Consider the following 20,610-nt stretch of genomic DNA (forward strand, 5'->3'; position numbering starts at 1 on the left):
GAGTTCGAGGTAGTCTTAAGACCGCTGCTTCTTAACTCCTGTTTCCGGCGAGCCTGAAGGCTCGTGCGGAAACGGGGGCATTCAGAGCCATTCGTCCCTTAATAAATCGCCCCCATATGTATTTCTTGCATAAGTGCTTCTCAATTTATACCATTTATTGGAATACAAATTCATTCAAATAAATATATAATCTGAGTTAACGTTATTCGAAAAAAATAAATAAATTAAATATTTAAAATTTATTTTGTCGGATAAGTTCCCTATAGTGATAAAACAATTTTCAGGTATTTTTTTCTAATAACATAAACTAACTAACAAAGTATTTATGTTGATCTTTGGTAAATGAGACTAGTAATATTTATTGAGTAAAAATTTGTATTCCAATAAATGGTATTGTTTATGGATATGGATGTTTCCTATACTTTATATATATACGGTATAATTTATTAAATCTGCATATGATTCATGTTGGACTATTTTTTTTTCTTTCCATTTTATGTTTTCAGATATATATTGTACAGAGCGATATTGTTTTCTTAAACCAGTAGCATCTTGTTGGGTCTGGTATATACTAACTGTGTAAATATATAAGCATTGTTTCTTTTACTTTTCTCACAAAAAGTGCTCATCCGAAACGCTTGATGTGACCCTTGGCCTTTTGCTTTTCTTTTGCTAAATTTGTAGATTCCTGAGGCTTCTTCTTTGCCTTGGCAATGTATTCTTTACATTATACAATGACCAAAAAAATTACAAATAGGTAACAACAATGCAGTAGACAAGTGAAAAAAGACAAATATCAATAAAAGCCACAGGTCAGTATGTTGTTAGCAGCTGAAAAGCTCTGGATGATAATAATGAAAAAATGCTAATAATCATTTTATAAAAATAATAAGACATTTATAGTAATTATAGGAAGTCAACCGTTCAATGTACCCATTATGCAAAGGAAAATTTTTTAATTTTATTTGAAAAATAGTTCAAAACTGTATGTCAATTAAAAGAACAGTGACAATACAGACACTGGAAATTACTTATCTAAATAGTACAGGACAGAAACAGTAATTATATACCTGTCAAATATTCACATAGAGATTACGTCTATTAGAGTCTTCTAAATGTTCAAAGGAATGCTGGGGAAAATATAAAAAAGCGTAAAAAACTGCAGTGACTGCTGCTTTAAGGGATCAATCTAATATCTACTCCTATAATGAAAATAAACTCTAATTAGCTAACGAGCTGGTATCTTACAGCTTGACCTATTTTTCTAGCTTTTTATCTTGTATTCTCTCCTAATTCTGAAATATCCAACTGTGACTTACTTTTGTCGCAGAAAGGGTTAACAAACCCTTTCCACCTTAACCAGTTTGTCACTTTCTAGCTGCTCCAGGCAATAAGAATAATAAGCATAATATTAAAGGAACATATATTATGAACAAAAAAGAGTCACAGTGCATTTATATAAAAAAAGAGTTAAACACAATTACACAAAGCCAAACAGTTTTTAAAGATAAAAGGAGAAAATATAGCAGAACCTATAAAAGGAATATCCTCTTTCCAGGGAAATGGAAAATAAATGGTCGGACATGCTGTTGTCTGTGGCTTCCCATGTAGCATGATACCCCCAAATCTCTTAGACATCTCCCTGCTTTCCAATCAAGATATACACATGCCATAGGCACTGGAAGATACTACCCCAATCCCTTAACTACTGAAGTCCTGCAAGGGTTAATATCCTTAGAGTTCACTAGCTCTAGACACACAAGAGTCCCATCTGCCCCAGTGTCCCTGAGTCCTAATGTTACCTTGTGTATCACAAAGACAGGTTGTAGATTTTCATTGTTTGCATCTGACTTGGTGACAAACAACACAAAATCTGGTAATTCTGAGGGATGACTTCTTCCAGCTGATTGTGCCATTTTCACTTTCTCTGGGCCCCACTTTGTTGCAAACAAAATACCTACGGGTATCTCCCTGCCCAAAAGTGGTACTAAGAAATCCTGACCCTATGAAAGCTGAAGCAAAATATGGTACAACAGAATTGGTAATGTGGAGTTGGCACAATCTAACACCCTTCCAGTTGGATGCCCCCGTAGCAAAGGCTCTGCCCTTACTCACTGTTGATCTGTTAGCTGTGTAGAAATTTTGGGCATCTGAACCAGCACCTATTCCTGCACTTCTGCTGGGAACAACTGCATGAACTGTTCCTTGACCATCAGATCCTCCAGGTCCTCCGTGGTGGTAATCTCTAGCCCTCTGATCCACTTCCAAAATGATTTCCCACAACTACAGTATAGCTTTCTGAAGTACCCCTCTACAGACTTCATAATTTCTTCCTGTAAACCTCAGGAGTGAGATTATACACCCACGGCAGTGCAGCCTTATTTGCATCATAGTCCTGATCAAACTCTGGAGGTAGTTCTGCAATCGCCTCCAGGAACTTTGCCCACTGGTCCCTTGGCAGCTCTTGCTGCCTGCAGGTTATTTCAAAGCTTTACATCAAGATGCCTAACTTTATCTAGAGTAGGGACATTTTCTTCATAGGGTTTAAGTACAGAGGAGTCTCTAGATTAGCTAATAACAGTTGGTCTCCAAATGTGTGATCTATTGCTGGTACTCTATCTCAGCTTGTTTATCTGCTTTTTCCCTCTCAGACTGACAATCAACAACTTGTCCCTCTGCTGCTAGTGCCTCCATCTCAGCCTGGTGTTCAGCTGCAGCAGCCTGACATTCTTCTTCTTCCCTAGCAGCTTGCTGCTCTTGGTACTTTAGTATTAGTTGTATACACAAACTTGGATATGGTGAGCCCACATGCTTTAGAACAGTTTGTAAATAATATTAACGAAAATGCCGGTATCAGCGCTTGCTGGAGTGTGATTGATTGTAAAGCCGGTGCTCCGTACCCTCTGTGGTGCACTTAATGAGAAGGGTTGCTGCCGGAAGTGTAAGTGGCTATTTTTCGGTCCACATGATGGCAGGAAACTGGAAGGATAAAGAGACAAGTGCAACACAACTAGGTGCAGATCATTTAATGAACATAAGTGCGTAAACAGGTAAGTGTTCTTTTACCTGTTTGCGCACTTATGTTCTTTAAACACTAGTAAATCCACAAAGTATTAAAATCTAATAACAAAAATATCACCACCACTGGCCACCAGTTTGTGACGTACAGGGTTTAACCAACCCTGCAACAGTCACCAGTTTCTCACAGTAAGGGTTAACCAACCATTTCCAATTTTACCAGTTTGTCACAGTCTAACCACTCCAGGCAATCCTGTGGGTGCAAAGGATAACAAACCCTTTCTCGCCTGTACTAGACCCAGAAAAATGCCCAAAACTCCGGCACATCTTTGGTTCAGCACCTGGGTAGCGCTTGCTGATTGGTGGCTAAATACAGCCACCAATCAGCAAGCGCTATCCAGGGTGCTGAAACAAAAATGGGCCGTCTCGTAAGCTTACAATTCCTGCTTTTTCAAATAAAGATACCAAGAGAACGAAAAAAATTGATAATAGGAGTAAATTAGAAAAATGCTTAAAATTGTATGCTCTATCTGATCATGAAAGAAAAAATGTGGGTTCAGTATCCCTTTAGTATCCCTTTACTGTTTCAACTCTAATTGACCTAAGGTGTGTGTCTTGAGAGAGATACTGTTTTCTGTCACTCTGCGTTAATATCTTTGCCTCATAAATTGGCTTTAGGAACCAGGTCTAATGAAGGATGTAATTAAGTTTGCTCAAGTGAAACTTAGAAACTATTTATGATTGGAGGTTTATGTTTATACTCAACTATAAAAAAACAAACAAAATTAACACAGATAAAATTGTTAACCTATCACATCCTAAAATCATGAGGTCTTCATGTTACCAACAACGTATTTTACTTTTATTTTGAAAAATACTCAGATGTTTTGTGGTAGATTATATTCCAATTTCAAAGCTAAAAACAAAATTAATATAAAAAAAGTGAAAAAAGGTGGAAGATAATTAAACTAATTGTTTGAACCATAAACATTATGTTTAATAGACGTAACCCAGATAAGGTCTTTAAACAATAGCCAGTTTAATAATAAATTGTCTGTTTGTAATATTTAATTTTATAGCATTTCACTCATATCGTTGTACCCCTAGACTGCCCTTTAGTTATTTTTTTATTTAACATGTAATTAAAGGGACATTCTAGATCATTGCATTAGATCATGCAAAATTTGCACTATAGATTCTTCAAATTAAAGTGGTTAAACGCATAGTTTAAGTCCTGTTTGGAGGAACAAGCAATGCAGCAGGCTGATCTGAACACAGATTGGAAGGGTTGTGCCATTTCTGCTCTCCAGCTTTTTCCTGCTCGACCAGCAGTTCTCTGTAGCTCCTGAGGTGGGACTTTGACTATATGCAGAGGTTAAACAGGGGTTAAACACACAGAGTTGCAGTGCCAATAGAGCAAACAGTAAATTTGAGCATGCAGTTTTTTGCTCTAAATTATCCCTTTAAAGGGATAGGCAAGTCGTCCAAATAAAACTTTTATGATTCAAATAGGGCATGTAATTTTTTTTTTTTTTTTTTTTTTTATGTTGAAAATATTTTATTCAAAAATTTTCATATATAAAATAAACAATAAACATTGGTCACAAATCTCAGCATTTAAAGGTCATTCGATACATTGAAAAAGCTCTACATTCCCATGTATATAGTTAACAGATTCTAAGGATGTCTCTACACCCCCGAGGGGGTTAATGGTGTTGTTTCTGAAAAGCTTTGCCCAGCCCGGTCCATTTCCGCCCCTCCTCCTCTCCTCATGGCTTCATAGTAATGTATAAAGGGTTCCCATTGTTGAAGGAATGGTTTTTTATCATCTAGATATTCTGCTGTGGAGCTCGCCATCTCGAAATGGAATATCATCTTTTGTTTTATCCTTTCAAAACTAGGGGGAGTTTCTTTCCAAAATTGGGCTATGCCTAGTCTAACAATTGTACATATCCACCTAGCTAACTTATTATTATACTTAGATATGCCAGGGATTGGAAAGTGGAGTAAAGCCTGTTCCATAGTCAAAATGATTGGTTTTTGGAAGATATCGCTCAGAAGAGCAGATGTATGGTTCCAGGTTTCTCTAACGCTACTGCATTCCCACCACATATGTGGGTATGTCCCAAGTTCGCCACAGCCTCTGTAACAGAGGTTGGATGATGGGTCTCCTCCATTTCCTGATCTAGTTGGGAATAGGTACCATCTGAAAGCTACCTTAAGGAAATTTTCCCTTAGGGTCGCGTTTTGCGAGAAAGATAAGCCATTAGCTAAGGTCTCTCTCCACGTCTTAACTGACCAAGTTTTCCCTGTATCATTTTCCCATTTTAGCATTATAGGTGGTTTACTGTCTTGAGGTTCGCTGCTGAATAGAGTGTACAAGGTGGATATGCCCCCTCTGATTTGATGATCCGTTAGGCAGAGCCTCTCTAGTGTGGTGTTTGTTGGGACCCTCTCCCCCCCTAGGACTTGCTGTGCTCTAGATTTTAATTGTAGGTAGTGATACCAAATATTCTTGTCTTCGTGATCTAGAGCCTGATATTGTTCATATGTAATCATCCTACCTTCTTTATATATATCTGCAATTCTATAGAGTCCTCTATTACGCCATTTTTGTTGAGTGGTTTTATCAAAAGAGGTATTATTAGTTATCAAAGGGGTGATCATAGATCTCCTATTGAGTAAGGGGAATTTAGAGTTTAATGTTTTCCAAATGTGTAGGGTGTGTTGGATTGTGATATATTCGCATCTTTTGGTGGTAGATGTGGTGTCAGGTGTCCATAAGAGGTTAGATAATGGGATGGTATTCATAACACTTGATTCAATATTTACCCATTGTGAATTGTTGTTGATATTGAACCAGTGTAGGGTTTGGGCAGTGCGGGCTGAATAATAATACGATATTAGATTTGGGAGACCTATCCCCCCATCTCCCTTAGCAGTACACATAAGTTTCTTATTGATTCTCGCTCTTTTAGCTTGCCACACAAATTTTAAGATGTCCTTCTGGAGTTTTTGCAGATCTGATAAGGGGAGAGATATGGGTAGGGAGCGGAATAAGTAGAGTAACTTAGGTAATAAGGACATCTTAGTCGAGATAATTCTTCCATAGAATGAGATTTTGAGTTTCATCCATTTTGTAATTAAAGCTCTAATGTTTTTAAACATAGGAAGGTAGTTTAGCTGGTATAGAGAGTGTATGTTATTAGATAAGTTGATTCCTAAGTATTTAATGGACTTCTTTGGCCATTTAAATGAAAAGTTAAGTTCCATTAATTTTTTAGTGTGGCTTGGGATACTGACTCCAAGGGCTTCGCATTTCTCGTCATTTATTTTATATCCCGAAAGGGATCCAAATTGTTGTATTAGTTTATAAACTGGAGGGAGGGAGAGTAAGGGTTTAGTCAATGTCAGGATTATATCGTCAGCAAATAGGGAGATCTTATGTTCTGTTTGGCCTACCTGTATACCAGAAATATCCTGGTTTTCCCTTATCTTGATAGCTAATGGTTCTATGCTTAAGGCGAATAAAAGCGGGGACAGTGGGCAGCCTTGTCTGGTTCCATTATTAACATGTATGGGGTTCGATTGGTAGCCTGACAATTTGACATAAGCTGTTGGGTGTGAGTATAATGTTTTGATGGCATCATAGAAGGGACCTGTGATACCTACTTTTTCTAAAACCGCAAACATATAGTCCCAGTTAATTCTATCGAATGCCTTCTCTGCATCCAATGAGAGGAACAGAGAAGGCACTCTTTCAATCGTGGCTATATTAATCAAATTGATAATTTTCCTCGTGTTATCTGGGGCTTCTCTTTGCGTGATAAAACCTACTTGGTCTGGGTGGATTAATTTAGTAAGAAGTGGGTTGAAGCGGTTTGCTAAAATTTTGGTAAATAGTTTAATGTCCTGATTGATAAGGGAGATGGGCCTGTAGTTTTGGCAATGTTGCTTGTTTTTGCCCGGTTTTGGGATCACTGTGATTCGAGCCATCAACATTTCTCTGGGGATTTCCTTACCTTGCATCATAGCATTAAAAACTATAACTAGTTGGGGTACTAAGATAGGGTGTAATATTTTGTAGAATATGGCTGGAAAGCCATCGGGTCCTGGGGCTTTGGATCGTTTGAGGTTCTTTATATTGAGTATTATCTCTTCTGGGGTTATGGGTTTATTTAGGGAGTCGAGTTCGTCTGTGGTGATGGTTTGTAGAGTGCTGTCTCCAAGAAAAGACAATAGATCAAGGGCTCTGTTTCTCTCTGTATGTGTTGTTGTTAAGTTATATAGTTTACTATAGTAGTCTGCGAATAAGTTCGCTATGTCTTGAGGGTCATTGGTAGTCTTATTATTTGGGGCTTGTATCTGTGGGACTGTCGTGGTTTTCACTATATCTTTTAGTTTGTTAGCTAGCATTCGGTCCGGCTTATTGCTGTAGATGTAATATTGGGTGTCTACTATTTTTATTGATCTAGCTGCCTCTTTGTTTAGAAGCGAGTCTAGCTCTGCATTTTTGGCTTTAAGCTGATTGACTAAAGATCGGGAGGGATTAAGTCCGAGTTGTGATCTCAGCCTGTTAGTTTCTGCTTTTAATTCTAGTGTTTTAGTTTCTCTGAACTTATTTTGTCTTCTGGTTTCGGCCATGAGTAAGCCTCGTGTGTAAGCCTTCAATGCTCCCCATTCGAGGGTAGGGTTTTGTGTGGAGTTATTGTTAATGGTAATGAATTCAACTATTTGCTGTTTTAACTTTTCTAGTTCCGGCCCTTCCCTGAGCAAAGATGCATTTAGGGTCCAAGATTTAGTCCTATGTGGATTAATCAATCCTGCTAGAGTGATTTCCATTATGGAGTGGTCGGACCAGGAGCAGTTTGTGATGGACGCGTCATTAAGCAATGGTACTAAAATTTGACTTACTAAGATATAGTCTATTCTGGACTGTGAAGAGTGCATAGGAGAATAGTATGTGTAGTCTCTAGCATCCCCATTCCGGGCTCGCCAAAAATCTATTAAGTTGTGGTCTAATGTAAAGTCTAATAAGATTCTGCTCGGTTTTGTAGGTGTATTGTGAGATGTGTGTGCTTGTGAGGATCTGTCGATTTTGTCATTCATAGTGATATTGAAATCACCCCCTACTATAGTTTTATATCTTTTCCATAGAGTGAGGTGCTTGCTTAGTTTAGAGATAAAGTTAGCCTGTGATTCATTGGGGGCATATACGTTAACTAATAGGAGTGGGGTGTTTTGTATCAAGCCTTGTATTATTAGATATCTCCCTTCTTTGTCTCTTATTACCGATTCTTCTTGGAAATTTAGGGATGAGTGAATTAAAATGGAAACTCCACATTTTTTTTTGGGCCTATAGCATGATATTGCGTGGGGTATGCCTTATCCCAGTAAGTGGGTGTATAAGCTGATGTGAAATGTGTTTCCTGCAACATTATAATCTTAGCCCCCAGTGCCTTGTATTCCATGATTGCTTTTTTCCTTTTGATGTCAGAATTTAGCCCTCTGACGTTATGTGATATTATTTTTATGGGCATGTTGTAGTGTCGGGGAGGACTGCTTTAGAAAAGTACCTGTGAGTCTGTGAGAGGAGGATCGTGGTCTCTCTGAGTTGGAGGAGGGGTTTCATGGACCAGGCCGAGCCCAGCCTCAGTAGAGGAGTTGTAATCACGCCTTCATGAATGACAGAAAAGAGGTTTAACACAACATACATTGTTTCTTTAGGCTTCACAAAATCAACAACAACTTTCTGAGCCAACTCACCATAAAGAAGTGACCAAAGGACTAGTGACCAAAATTGAAACATAAATAAAATATAAATAAATGTTAGAGATAAAGACTTATGCATGACTTATCATATAAGTATTACATCACATTCTACCTGATCAGGTGCTTAATATGAGCGTGGGAAAGGGGGGGGGGGGGAGGGGGGAGACAAAAAAAAGGGGGGGTCTGGGTGAGGGGGAGTATTGAACATATCCTAAGAGTATATATTATTTGTGTAACAGATGACATTGAACAGTAGAATCCAGTGTTTTAGTGAGGGTTAGAGGATATAAATCCCTGAGGTCCCTTTTGAGGTAGATTGGTGATTAGGGGTGAGAGGGGCCAGTAATGACTCTTATCTAAAATTTTAGCGTATGAGCCTCGTAGGGGCAGGACTTAGCTGTGGGAAGCGGGGAGCTGGAAAGGGGGCTTTACCTCACCTTAGCGAGTTATGCCTCAGGGACTTAACTTATGAACATTATAACCTAGAACTGGTTAATAAAAACAACTTGAACACAAAACCTAGTAACAATGAGTCTGACACAGAAAAACATTACCATGTAGGCCTTGTCCCAATTCAATGGGATAGGCCTTACATCTTGAGATTTAGTCCTGAGAGACTCACAGCTTCTTATATTAGCATTGGTCTCATGTTGGTGAGTCAGTAGCTTCGTCGGAATCTTCTTCCTCTAGATCCTTGTTAGGGGTAATCTTCTGTTTCTTTGCTTTTCCATTCCTCCCGACTGGTGTCCACTCTTTTTGAAAAGCTTTTCTAGGAGGAACTGAACTTGCGGGAGTAATAGTGATGTCATTTTGAATTTGTAGTCGGTCTAATAGAGCCTTTCCTTCCTCTAGGGTGGTACAGCTGTAATTCCCATTCTGGTGTGTGAAGGTTAATTTAAAGGGAAAGTTCCACCTGTATTTTAAATGTTCCTTTGTGAGAGCGGCAGTGATGGGTTTCAAATCCCTTCTTTTCCTGAGTGTAATTGGAGCAAGATCCGTGTAGATTTGGATATTATGTCCTTCAAATTCTATACATCTTTTGTCTCTTGCAGCTTTCAAAATCCGTTCTTTAACGTGATAGTAGTGTAGTTTTAAGATGACATCCCTGTTGGCATTTTGTTGTGGCCTTGTGAGAGCCCTATGGACCCTGTCCATCAACAGCATGGTTGGTTCTATATCTGGAACTAATTGTACAAATAGCTCAGTAACTGTTTCCTCTAGATTACTATAAGTCTCTGGAAGATTTCGGATTCTTAGGTTAGATCTGCGTGATCTGTTTTCCAGATCTTCTATCTGCTCTTCGAGTCTACGGACATATGCAGAGTTATCTTGTATCGAGTTTCTGAGGATGGGGATTTCTTCGGTCACACTATCCAGTTTTTCTTCCAAATCAGCAGTTCTCCCACCTATCTCTCTGAGGTCTTGTTTGATTTCAGCTAGGGCCATTTTAAATTCTTCTTGAAACAAAGACTTAATTTGGGATAGAAGCTCTTTGTTGGTTTCCTCTGTTCTAGGTTCCCCAGGTTTCTCAGTGCTCTGTGTTGGAGAGCTAGGTGCCACAGGGGAATTACCTTTATCTATACCTTTTTGTTTAGATTGGGATCTTGATAGGCATTCCTTTACTGTTTGTGACTTATTCTTCATTTTGGGGCGTTTGATAGAGGGTATCTCTTGTTTGGGGTTTTCGGTTGTGGGGAACCTAGGTGTTCAGTATGTCTTGCGCTTGTTTACTCTTAGGGTTTATAGGGACTATTGAGGGTTATACGCTCATGTTGATAGGAACCCTCTATTTACAGGGTACATGTGAATCCAATGTCAGGCAAAATAGATGTTAAGATTGCAGTCTCTATCACATTGTGCTTTTAAGGAGGTGAGGTAGATGTGTTAAGTGGTCTCTCTTGTCAGATGACTTAAAGGCTCCTGCAAATTCTCTATAAATATTCCCAAGCCGCTGCTACAGAGTTTCACAGCCCAGGTATAGAGTTTGGAGATAGGGAGCCTTGTAAGGAGACTGTCCATGTATAAAGAAGGTTGCTCTCACATTAGGTCTTGTTACAAAAAATGGCGATTTTTCCCGCCTGCTAGGTCTTCCTCTCTGCAGACCCCTTTACGCTCTTGAATATTTCCCAGCTGTCAGCGCCAACTGTGAGAGCTCTTATATGGAAGCTGATGCCTGCATAAATCGTTCTTTCCCAATAATGTCCTTAGTGCAATATCTTTCTGTTAGCCAAAGTGTATCGCAATGCCTTGTGCTGTAACGTGCAGGCCGCTATCTGAGATAGGTATTATCGGGTGTGTGAAGGAGTAAAATGTCTTACCCTCTCTCTGTGATTTGGTTACTTGGGTAGAGTCTTCTCTCTCATTCCGGTTACAACCGGATTGATATGCCACTGTTCTCTTAGACGATCCGTTCTTATGTTGTCTCAGATGCCGGTGTAGGCCGAAGCCCCGGACTTTCCTGTCACCTCCTCCGGTACTTCAGATCGGCCTGGCTCCGGATCCTCTCTTGCAATAAAAATACCTCTCAAGAAAGCTATCTATGGGCTCTCAGATACTTCTCTGTTGGTTTTGTTGGTATTTTAGCGCTTATTAATGTTGTAAATAATACTTTAAAAGGCTTTTTGTTCACGAGCTCTGTGTCTGCACGTCTGCTCTGCAGCTCACCAAGCTCCGCCCCCCTAGGGCATGTAATTTTAAACAACTTTCCAATTTACTTTTATCACCAATTTTGCTTTGTTCCCTTGGTATTCTTAGTTGAAAGCTAAACCTAGGAGGTTCATATGCTAATCTCGTAGACCTTGAAGACGGCCTCTAATCTGAATGCATTTTGACAGTTTTTCACCACTAGAAGGCATTAGTTCATGTGTTTCATATAGATAACATTGAACTCACGCATGTTACCTAGGAGTCAGCACTGATTGGATAAAATGCAAGTGTGTCAAAAGAACTGAAATAAGGGGCCAGTTTGCAGAGGCATAGATACAATGTAATTACAGAGGTAAAATGTGTATTATTACAACTGTATTGATTATGCCAAACTGGGGAATGGGTACTAAGGGGATTATCTATCTTTTTAAACAACAAAAATTCTGGAGTTGACTGTCCCTTTAAGTTAAAAAAAAAATTGTTGTGGTCTAAGCCAGCATTTAGTGATCAGACATGTGTAACCTTTTCATAGAATGCTGTTAGACAATCTATAAAAGAAAGTATAACCATTATCAAGAATACAAATGGAATTGTTATTTTCATTGAACATAAAATGAATGTGCTGTTTGGGATACATATATATGTGTACTGAAGCTACAGCTTTTTGTCTTTTTTATCACTGTTTTGTCCAAATCTCTGTGAATCAATCATCTGCCAGAATAAAACACAACATTATCTGTTTGCAAATGGCTGGGCAGATAAACTGTAAGAACCCTCAATGTTCTGGCTTTGATCTATCATTTGACTCATATTTTTAGTAAAAATACAGTTGAGTCTCATATGATTGAAAAGCCACCAGAAGTCATATCATTGAGTCATAAAGGAACTAACTGTTAAAGGGACATTATACACTATTTTTTTCTTTGCATAAATGTTTTGTAGATGATCTATTTATATAGTCCATACAGTTGTTTTTTTTTAAATGTATAGTTTTGCTTATTTTTAAATAACATTGCTCTGATTTTCAGACTCCTAACCAAGCCCCAAAGTTTTATGTGAATACCGTCAGCTACCTTCTCCAGCTTGCTGCTGTTTGTGTAAAGGGTCTTTTTATATGCAAAAGAAGGGGGGGGAGTGTCTTATTTGCCACTTGCAGTGGGCTTTCCAGCTACCTTTTCAACAGAGCCAAACTGACAGCTTCTAAGTAAGTTTTTAAACCTTTTGATACTGGATTTTTATATCAGTATCTGTGCATCTTATTCTTTATAGTAGTGTCTATTACATGCAGTTATATGAAAATGAATGTATACTGTCCCTTTAAGTTTGGGTAGTAGTTGCAGCAATTGGATTCTTAATAAATGAATACTCAATTTTAGAATTTCAATCTTCATTATTTTTTAAGTCAAGTGTCCAAGTGCCTAAGTACTATCTGACACTACTAGGTGAAACCTATTGTGTGCATCCCAAATTACACTTCTAGATGACCCCTTAAAGGAACATTAAACACTAAGGGCCAAATTACGAGTGGAGTGCATACGTTTGTGCGCAAGCAATAAGGTGTTTATCATGGGTGTTTGCACTCATCTGGCTTACCGCTGGTATTACGAGTTGAAAGTAAACTTGATCACTTGAGTGCAACCGCGATTTATGCTAGAGTGATTACTGCGACTTCAGAGCTTTGGTTAACTGTTTTGCAGAACAAAAATGTTGCACAAAACACATCAAAAATACATTATCAAGGCTAGTTATACTCATAATAACACCATCTAATAAAAATGATTCACAAAAAATATTGCACATAAAAGTTACAAGAGCTCAAAGATATGAGGTCTCATAGGCTTTAACATTGAGATACATACATATACATGTCTATATATATATATATATATATACATATATATCTTTATACAGGGAGTGCAGAATTATTAGGCAAATGAGTATTTTGACCACATCATCCTCTTTATACATGTTGTCTTACTCCAAGCTGTATAGGCTCGAAAGCCTACTACCAATTAAGCATATTAGGTGATGTGCATCTTTGTAATGAGAAGGGGTGTGGTCTAATGACATCAACACCCTATATCAGGTGTGCATAATTATTAGGCAACTTCCTTTCCTTTGGCAAAATGGGTCAAAAGAAGGACTTGACAGGCTAAGAAAAGTCAAAAATAGTGAGATATCTTGCAGAGGGATGCAGCACTCTTAAAATTGCAAAGCTTCTGAAGCGTGATCATCGAACAATCAAGCGTTTCATTCAAAATAGTCAACAGGGTCGCAAGAAGCGTGTGGAAAAACCAAGGCGCAAAATAACTGCCCATGAACTGAGAAAAGTCAAGCGTGCAGCTGCCAAGATGCCACTTGCCACCAGTTTGGCCATATTTCAGAGCTGCAACATCACTGGAGTGCCCAAAAGCACAAGGTGTGCAATACTCAGAGACATGGACAAGGTAAGAAAGGCTGAAAGACGACCACCACTGAACAAGACACACAAGCTGAAACGTCAAGACTGGGCCAAGAAATATCTCAAGACTGATTTTTCTAAGGTTTTATGGACTGATGAAATGAGAGTGAGTCTTGATGGGCCAGATGGATGGGCCCGTGGCTGGATTGGTAAAGGGCAGAGAGCTCCAGTCCGACTCAGACGCCAGCAAGGTGGAGGTGGAGTACTGGTTTGGGCTGGTATCATCAAAGATGAGCTTGTGGGGCCTTTTCGGGTTGAGGATGGAGTCAAGCTCAACTCCCAGTCCTACTGCCAGTTTCTGGAAGACACCTTCTTCAAGCAGTGGTACAGGAAGAAGTCTGCATCCTTCAAGAAAAACATGATTTTCATGCAGGACAATGCTCCATCACATGCGTCCAAGTACTCCACAGCGTGGCTGGCAAGAAAGGGTATAAAAGAAGAAAATCTAATGACATGGCCTCCTTGTTCACCTGATCTGAACCCCATTGAGAACCTGTGGTCCATCATCAAATGTGAGATTTACAAGGAGGGAAAACAGTACACCTCTCTGAACAGTGTCTGGGAGGCTGTGGTTGCTGCTGCACGCAATGTTGATGGTGAACAGATCAAAACACTGACAGAATCCATGGATGGCAGGCTTTTGAGTGTCCTTGCAAAGAAAGGTGGCTATATTGGTCACTGATTTGTTTTTGTTTTATTTTTGAATGTCAGAAATGTATATGTGTGAATGTTGAGATGTTATATTGGTTTCACTGGTAAAAATAAATAATTGAAATGGGTATATATTTGTTTTTTGTTAAGTTGCCTAATAATTATGCACAGTAATAGTCACCTGCACACACAGATATCCCCCTAAAATAGCTATAACTAAAAACAAACTAAAAACTACTTCCAAAACTATTCAGCTTTGATATTAATGAGTTTTTTGGGTTCATTGAGAACATGGTTGTTGTTCAATAATAAAATTAATCCTCAAAAATACAACTTGCCTAATAATTCTGCACTCCCTGTATGTATACATATGTATTTATGTATTTATATGTGTATATATGTATTTACTGACATATATCCACATATAAACACAAATACATATGTACACATAAATAGAAGTGCATTGGGGCCCTTTGCAGTTAGATCAAAGTAGATCAAAACATGTAAAAGCATATTTATGCAATATTCATATTTAATAATGGTTTTAATTATGTATTTAATATTTATATATCCAGTATATATTTCACATTCTAATGTTCTTCACATAGCAGAATATGTTCTTTTTTCACATAGCAGAATATGTTCTATATATATATATATATATATATATATATATATAGGTATAGATATATTGTACCAAAACACATCAGATATATGTAGAAATATGTGTTTATGAATTAATAGAACATATTCTTCTATGTGAAAAACATTGGAATGTGAAATAATCTTATTTTCATATTGGGTTAGTGCACATGAGATTATGTTTGTGCAAGATTGGGGTGATAGGGTTTTTTCCCACTTTTTTGCTCCATTGACTTCTATGGGGGAATGAGTGAACATGCACGCGATATTGTAAGTTCGGCTTTTTGCGCTCGTTGGCTTGGTGTGCAAGCAAATAAAGTTTACTGTCAACTCATAATACGAGCGCAACCTGACGAGCGCAAAAAGTTTACTTTTAGCACAACTAACTCTCGAGCGGGAGCGTTAATAAGCCCTCCACTTGTAATCTGGTCCTAAATAAATGCTAGAAAGAATAATGCATTCAAAGAAAAGATTAGTCTTAGAATGAAATGTAGGTATTTTTTTTTTTAAGTTTCATTAGTTGCTTGAATATTGTAAAGTTTTAGTGTCTGTAAAAAATGAGAACTGCCATGTTGTAACTTATGTTATCTTCTCTGCTGTGGCCAATTAGAGACGGTTATAAATATTTCACTAAAGTGTGCAGCCAATAGCTCTATGGAATATAGAGCAGATTTATAATTTTATTTTACCATCTCAAAGTGTTTAATGTCCCTTTAGCAAAACACTTCTTAAAATGTTAGCAGCCGACAATGATATGTTCCATAGTCTTATAAGCCTGCTAAAATGTTTTAGACATTTTTTTAAACATGGCAGTGAAAGATTTCCCCACTTCAAGTGTCAAACAATATGATATAACCCTATGTTTACCCTTTGTCATCCTCTGGCATTTAACAAGTGTGAGACATTTTTGCTGTCACTATTTTAAACACTACATTTACAGCAGAGCAATATGTTAATGCATTGACATAAGACAATACATATACATATATATAATTATATATATACAGTGCCAAATATCAGTGTATTAAAAGATCATCCATCTACCTCATCCTGATACTTACAATCTGAAGATTGAACCGAGTCTGAGGATATGTTATTTTCGACATTCCACCTCTGCAAACCGATCCGGAGCGTTGGGGCCTAAGGAGGACTCTTCACTGAGAAGCTCTCAACACCACACCCCCCCGGTAAACCCACAGACCGGGTAATCAGCGCACAGACGCACATAAACTAACCAACTAGAGCAATAAAAGATACCTCAAAATACAGTTTGGGTTGAACTAAGAATTAAGGATATAAGCTACAACTTCTAACGAACGTAACATAGGAAGTGACTACTATGGAGGCAGTTGCTAGATGGGAAACTACCATATCATAGTTGATTGTCAAGTATTTTGAGACTCAACATATCATTAATCTTGCTGCACCAAGAGATCACAGCCAAGCTACCTCTCCATGACTGTAGTACAGGCAGCGATCTTGAGCTGGAACAAGCGGAACAGATCGATCCACATTCCCAATCGAGAGGAATGGATCAGGAGATGACTAAACACATGAAGGATGACACCACTTCTGCTACCTCTACTGAGAGCAAAAAAAGCGGCTTCTATAGACAGCCGTGCTGTGCCGGCATGGATTATGCAACGGGTCCCCAAGAAGACTGTGCTGCATGCGAGATCCGAGGAGCTAAGAAGCTCCTACAAGAAAATACTTGACGGGAACAGCCTTATTTCCCTGCAATGTCTACTAGATGATCGCAGCATTACAATAATGGGCTCAGGAGTACAAGTCAGTTTAAATGAAGTGTGTTTTCCCCTGTCGTTAATGCACCTCACAACAATAGAGCCTAAAGAAAATACCGAGAAGGTAGAGACCTGGTTACTGCGTCCTTTCCGGCCTGCAGTGCCTCTGTTTGACCGTGGGACTGATCCCCTCAGGCTTCCGGACGGTATACTACCCCTAGGCTCCTACCGGAGTGCCTTTTCCTGGCACAGACGTATCAGTTTAGTGAATCGCAGGGGAGTGGGATAACACCTATTTACACTAAGTGCCCCTCAAGACTCTACTTATTCGTGAGACATTTACTTATATTATATTTTCCCTAATAAATGACGTTCCACTGGGACTGAAAAACTGCTGATTTGAGATTCTTCTGGGATCTGTACCCTGGGACCTTAATGTTACTTTAGCTGGCTGTATGCCTGTTTTTTTATTATGCACACAAGCAACAATAGTTACCTTGCAAATATGTCTTTAACTAATGTTCAACATGGTGTGTTATTATTTTCCTCTATGATGTTTCTATGACAGCTTTTCTTAATGTATATGTTACCGCAATGCTTGTTTTCTATTAAGGAAGTTTCAACCTGAAAGTAAAAATTAACACTTACCCCATAAACTGTAGCTCTGGTAGCACAAAAGGATTTGGAATTTTGTCACTCTCACTAAGATAGATTCCTACCATGACTATATAGTGTGAAATTGTTTACCATTCCTCTTTTTTATCCATTTTTTTTTACTAAATCTGTGGTTCAATATCAGAGCTGATACTGATCATGATAATAATGTGTCCCATCTAAAGTGTATCCCTACAATTCACAAGGGCTAAGTTATCATGTTAGCTATGGGCAATTCCCTTTTGATGCATAAATCTTATAGCTACCTTTTCCTACAAAACAAGTGACTGTCACTGATGGCTTTCATACAAGTAAACACATATTGTTGGGGTGGCGCTGCCAGCGGCCGAGGTAGTGTGCCATTTCCATAGTTGCCTCCTGAATCAGTCATCTTATTTGAACTAGAATCATACATATGTCATAGACTAAATATGTATAGTGGACATTGTGCCCCAGTTCTGCTAACATCCCACATAATTGTATTTTATGAGCTCATATTAATAATCTAAACTTGCAAATGTTGAACATTAATCTACAGTTTTCCTCCTCTAAGGCTAAAGTTTAGTCCTCTATTGAGTGGCATATAACACCCCTAATATAGTAGATAGCCTCATTGTACTACCTCCTTAATCAAAATACTAAGACAACTAGTTGGACTTCCATTATAATTCATATTAACCCACCGACCATTCATTTGTTTTGCCTGTGTTATGTTGTGAGGTCTTATCCTAGTTCTGAGAAGCATGTTGTTTTAAAATGCCTAGCATCACTGAATAAGTAACACAGTTTTAGAATTAGTAACTCACTTCCTATGTAAGTCATCTGATCTAAAGCTACTACTTAATCAATTATCTTGTTCTGCTAGAGTTTAAAGGTCCAAAAGTGACCTTAGATCAATATAGGAGTAAAAAACATAAAATAAGGTTCACCCTCTGGGACCCAAAAGTGGTCCCCTTCTGTTCTGCATTTCCTGCTATAGCCTTATCTCATATAAGCCAATGGGAGGTCCAAGAGTAACCTCATAAGCCTTTAAGCAGGTTTCAAGCTTACTTGGCAAAAAATATGTGTACTAAGATGTTTATTTTGGACATGTATTGTTTATTTTCCTTGACTTATACTGATTGTAAGCTTTGACATTATAATTATCTTTACTGTCTATGATCTTTTGACATTTAATGTTTGTAAGCCTTGATATGAACCTTAATAAAAAATATATATAAAAAAAATAATAAAACTGGGTATATTTATCACAGCATGCTTAAAGGGACTGTACGCACCTTGGGATTTGAATATAAAATGTTTAGCTAGGCATAATAGAACAACTAATATACTTGTATTTTTTACCATCAAGTAATTTAGATATAAAAATTGTGGATTTTTCTTATTCTCAGAACTCAAAATGCACCCTGATTTCTTGAAGTGACATCCAACCCCGCTACAAATATTTTGCTAATTAGCTTCAGCAGATAACATATGCAAAACAATTCATAATGACCATCACTAGCTCCTCCAAATAAGATAAATACAGGGAGTGCAGAATTATTAGGCAAATGAGTATTTTGACCACATCATCCTCTTTATGCATGTTGTCTTACTCCAAGCTGTATAGGCTCGAAAGCCTACTACCAATTAAGCATATTAGGTGATGTGCATCTCTGTAATGAGAAGGGGTGTGGTCTAATGACATCAACACCCTATATAAGGTGTGCATAATTATTAGGCAACTTCCTTTCCTTTGGCAAAATGGGTCAAAAGAAGGACTTGACAGGCTCAGAAAAGTCAAAAATAGTGAGATATCTTGCAGAGGGATGCAGCACTCTTAAAATTGCAAAGCTTCTGAAGCGTGATCATCGAACAATCAAGCGTTTCATTCAAAATAGTCAACAGGGTCGCAAGAAGCGTGTGGAAAAACCAAGGCGCAAAATAACTGCCCATGAACTGAGAAAAGTCAAGCGTGCAGCTGCCAAGATGCCACTTGCCACCAGTTTGGCCATATTTCAGAGCTGCAACATCACTGTAGTGCCCAAAAGCACAAGGTGTGCAATACTCAGAGACATGGCCAAGGTAAGAAAGGCTGAAAGACGACCACCACTGAACAAGACACACAAGCTGAAACGTTAAGACTGGGCCAAGAAATATCTCAAGACTGATTTTTCTAAGGTTTTATGGACTGATGAAATGAGAGTGAGTCTTGATGGGCCAGATGGATGGGCCCGTGGCTGGATTGGTAAAGGGCAGAGAGCTCCAGTCCGACTCAGACGCCAGCAAGGTAGAGGTGGAGTACTGGTTTGGGCTGGTATCATCAAAGATGAGCTTGTGGGGCCTTTTCGGGTTGAGGATGGAGTCAAGCTCAACTCCCAGTCCTACTGCCAGTTTCTGGAAGACACCTTCTTCAAGCAGTGGTACAGGAAGAAGTCTGCATCCTTCAAGAAAAACATGATTTTCATGCAGGACAATGCTCCATCACACGCGTCCAAGTACTCCACAGTGTGGCTGGCAAGAAAGGGTATAAAAGAAGAAAATCTAATGACATGGCCTCCTTGTTCACCTGATCTGAACCCCATTGAGAACCTGTGGTCCATCACCAAATGTGAGATTTACAAGGAGGGAAAACAGTACACCTCTCTGAACAGTGTCTGGGAGGTTGTGGTTGCTGCTGCACGCAATGTTGATGGTGAACAGATCAAAACACTGACAGAATCCATGGATGGCAGGCTTTTGAGTGTCCTTGCAAAGAAAGGTGGCTATATTGGTCACTGATGTGTTTTTGTTTTGTTTTTGAATGTCAGAAATGTATATTTGTGAATGTTGAAATGTTATATTGGTTTCACTGGTAAAAATAAATAATTGAAATGGGTATATATTTGTTTTTTGTTAAGTTGCCTAATAATTATGCATAGTAATAGTCACCTGCACACACAGATATCCCCCTAAAATAGCTAAAACTAAAAACAAACTAAAAACTACTTCCAAAAATATTCAGCTTTGATATTAATGAGTTTTTTGGGTTCATTGAGAACATGG

This window comes from Bombina bombina, chromosome 5 (assembly GCF_027579735.1).
Source record: "Bombina bombina isolate aBomBom1 chromosome 5, aBomBom1.pri, whole genome shotgun sequence".
NCBI lineage: Eukaryota > Metazoa > Chordata > Amphibia > Anura > Bombinatoridae > Bombina > Bombina bombina.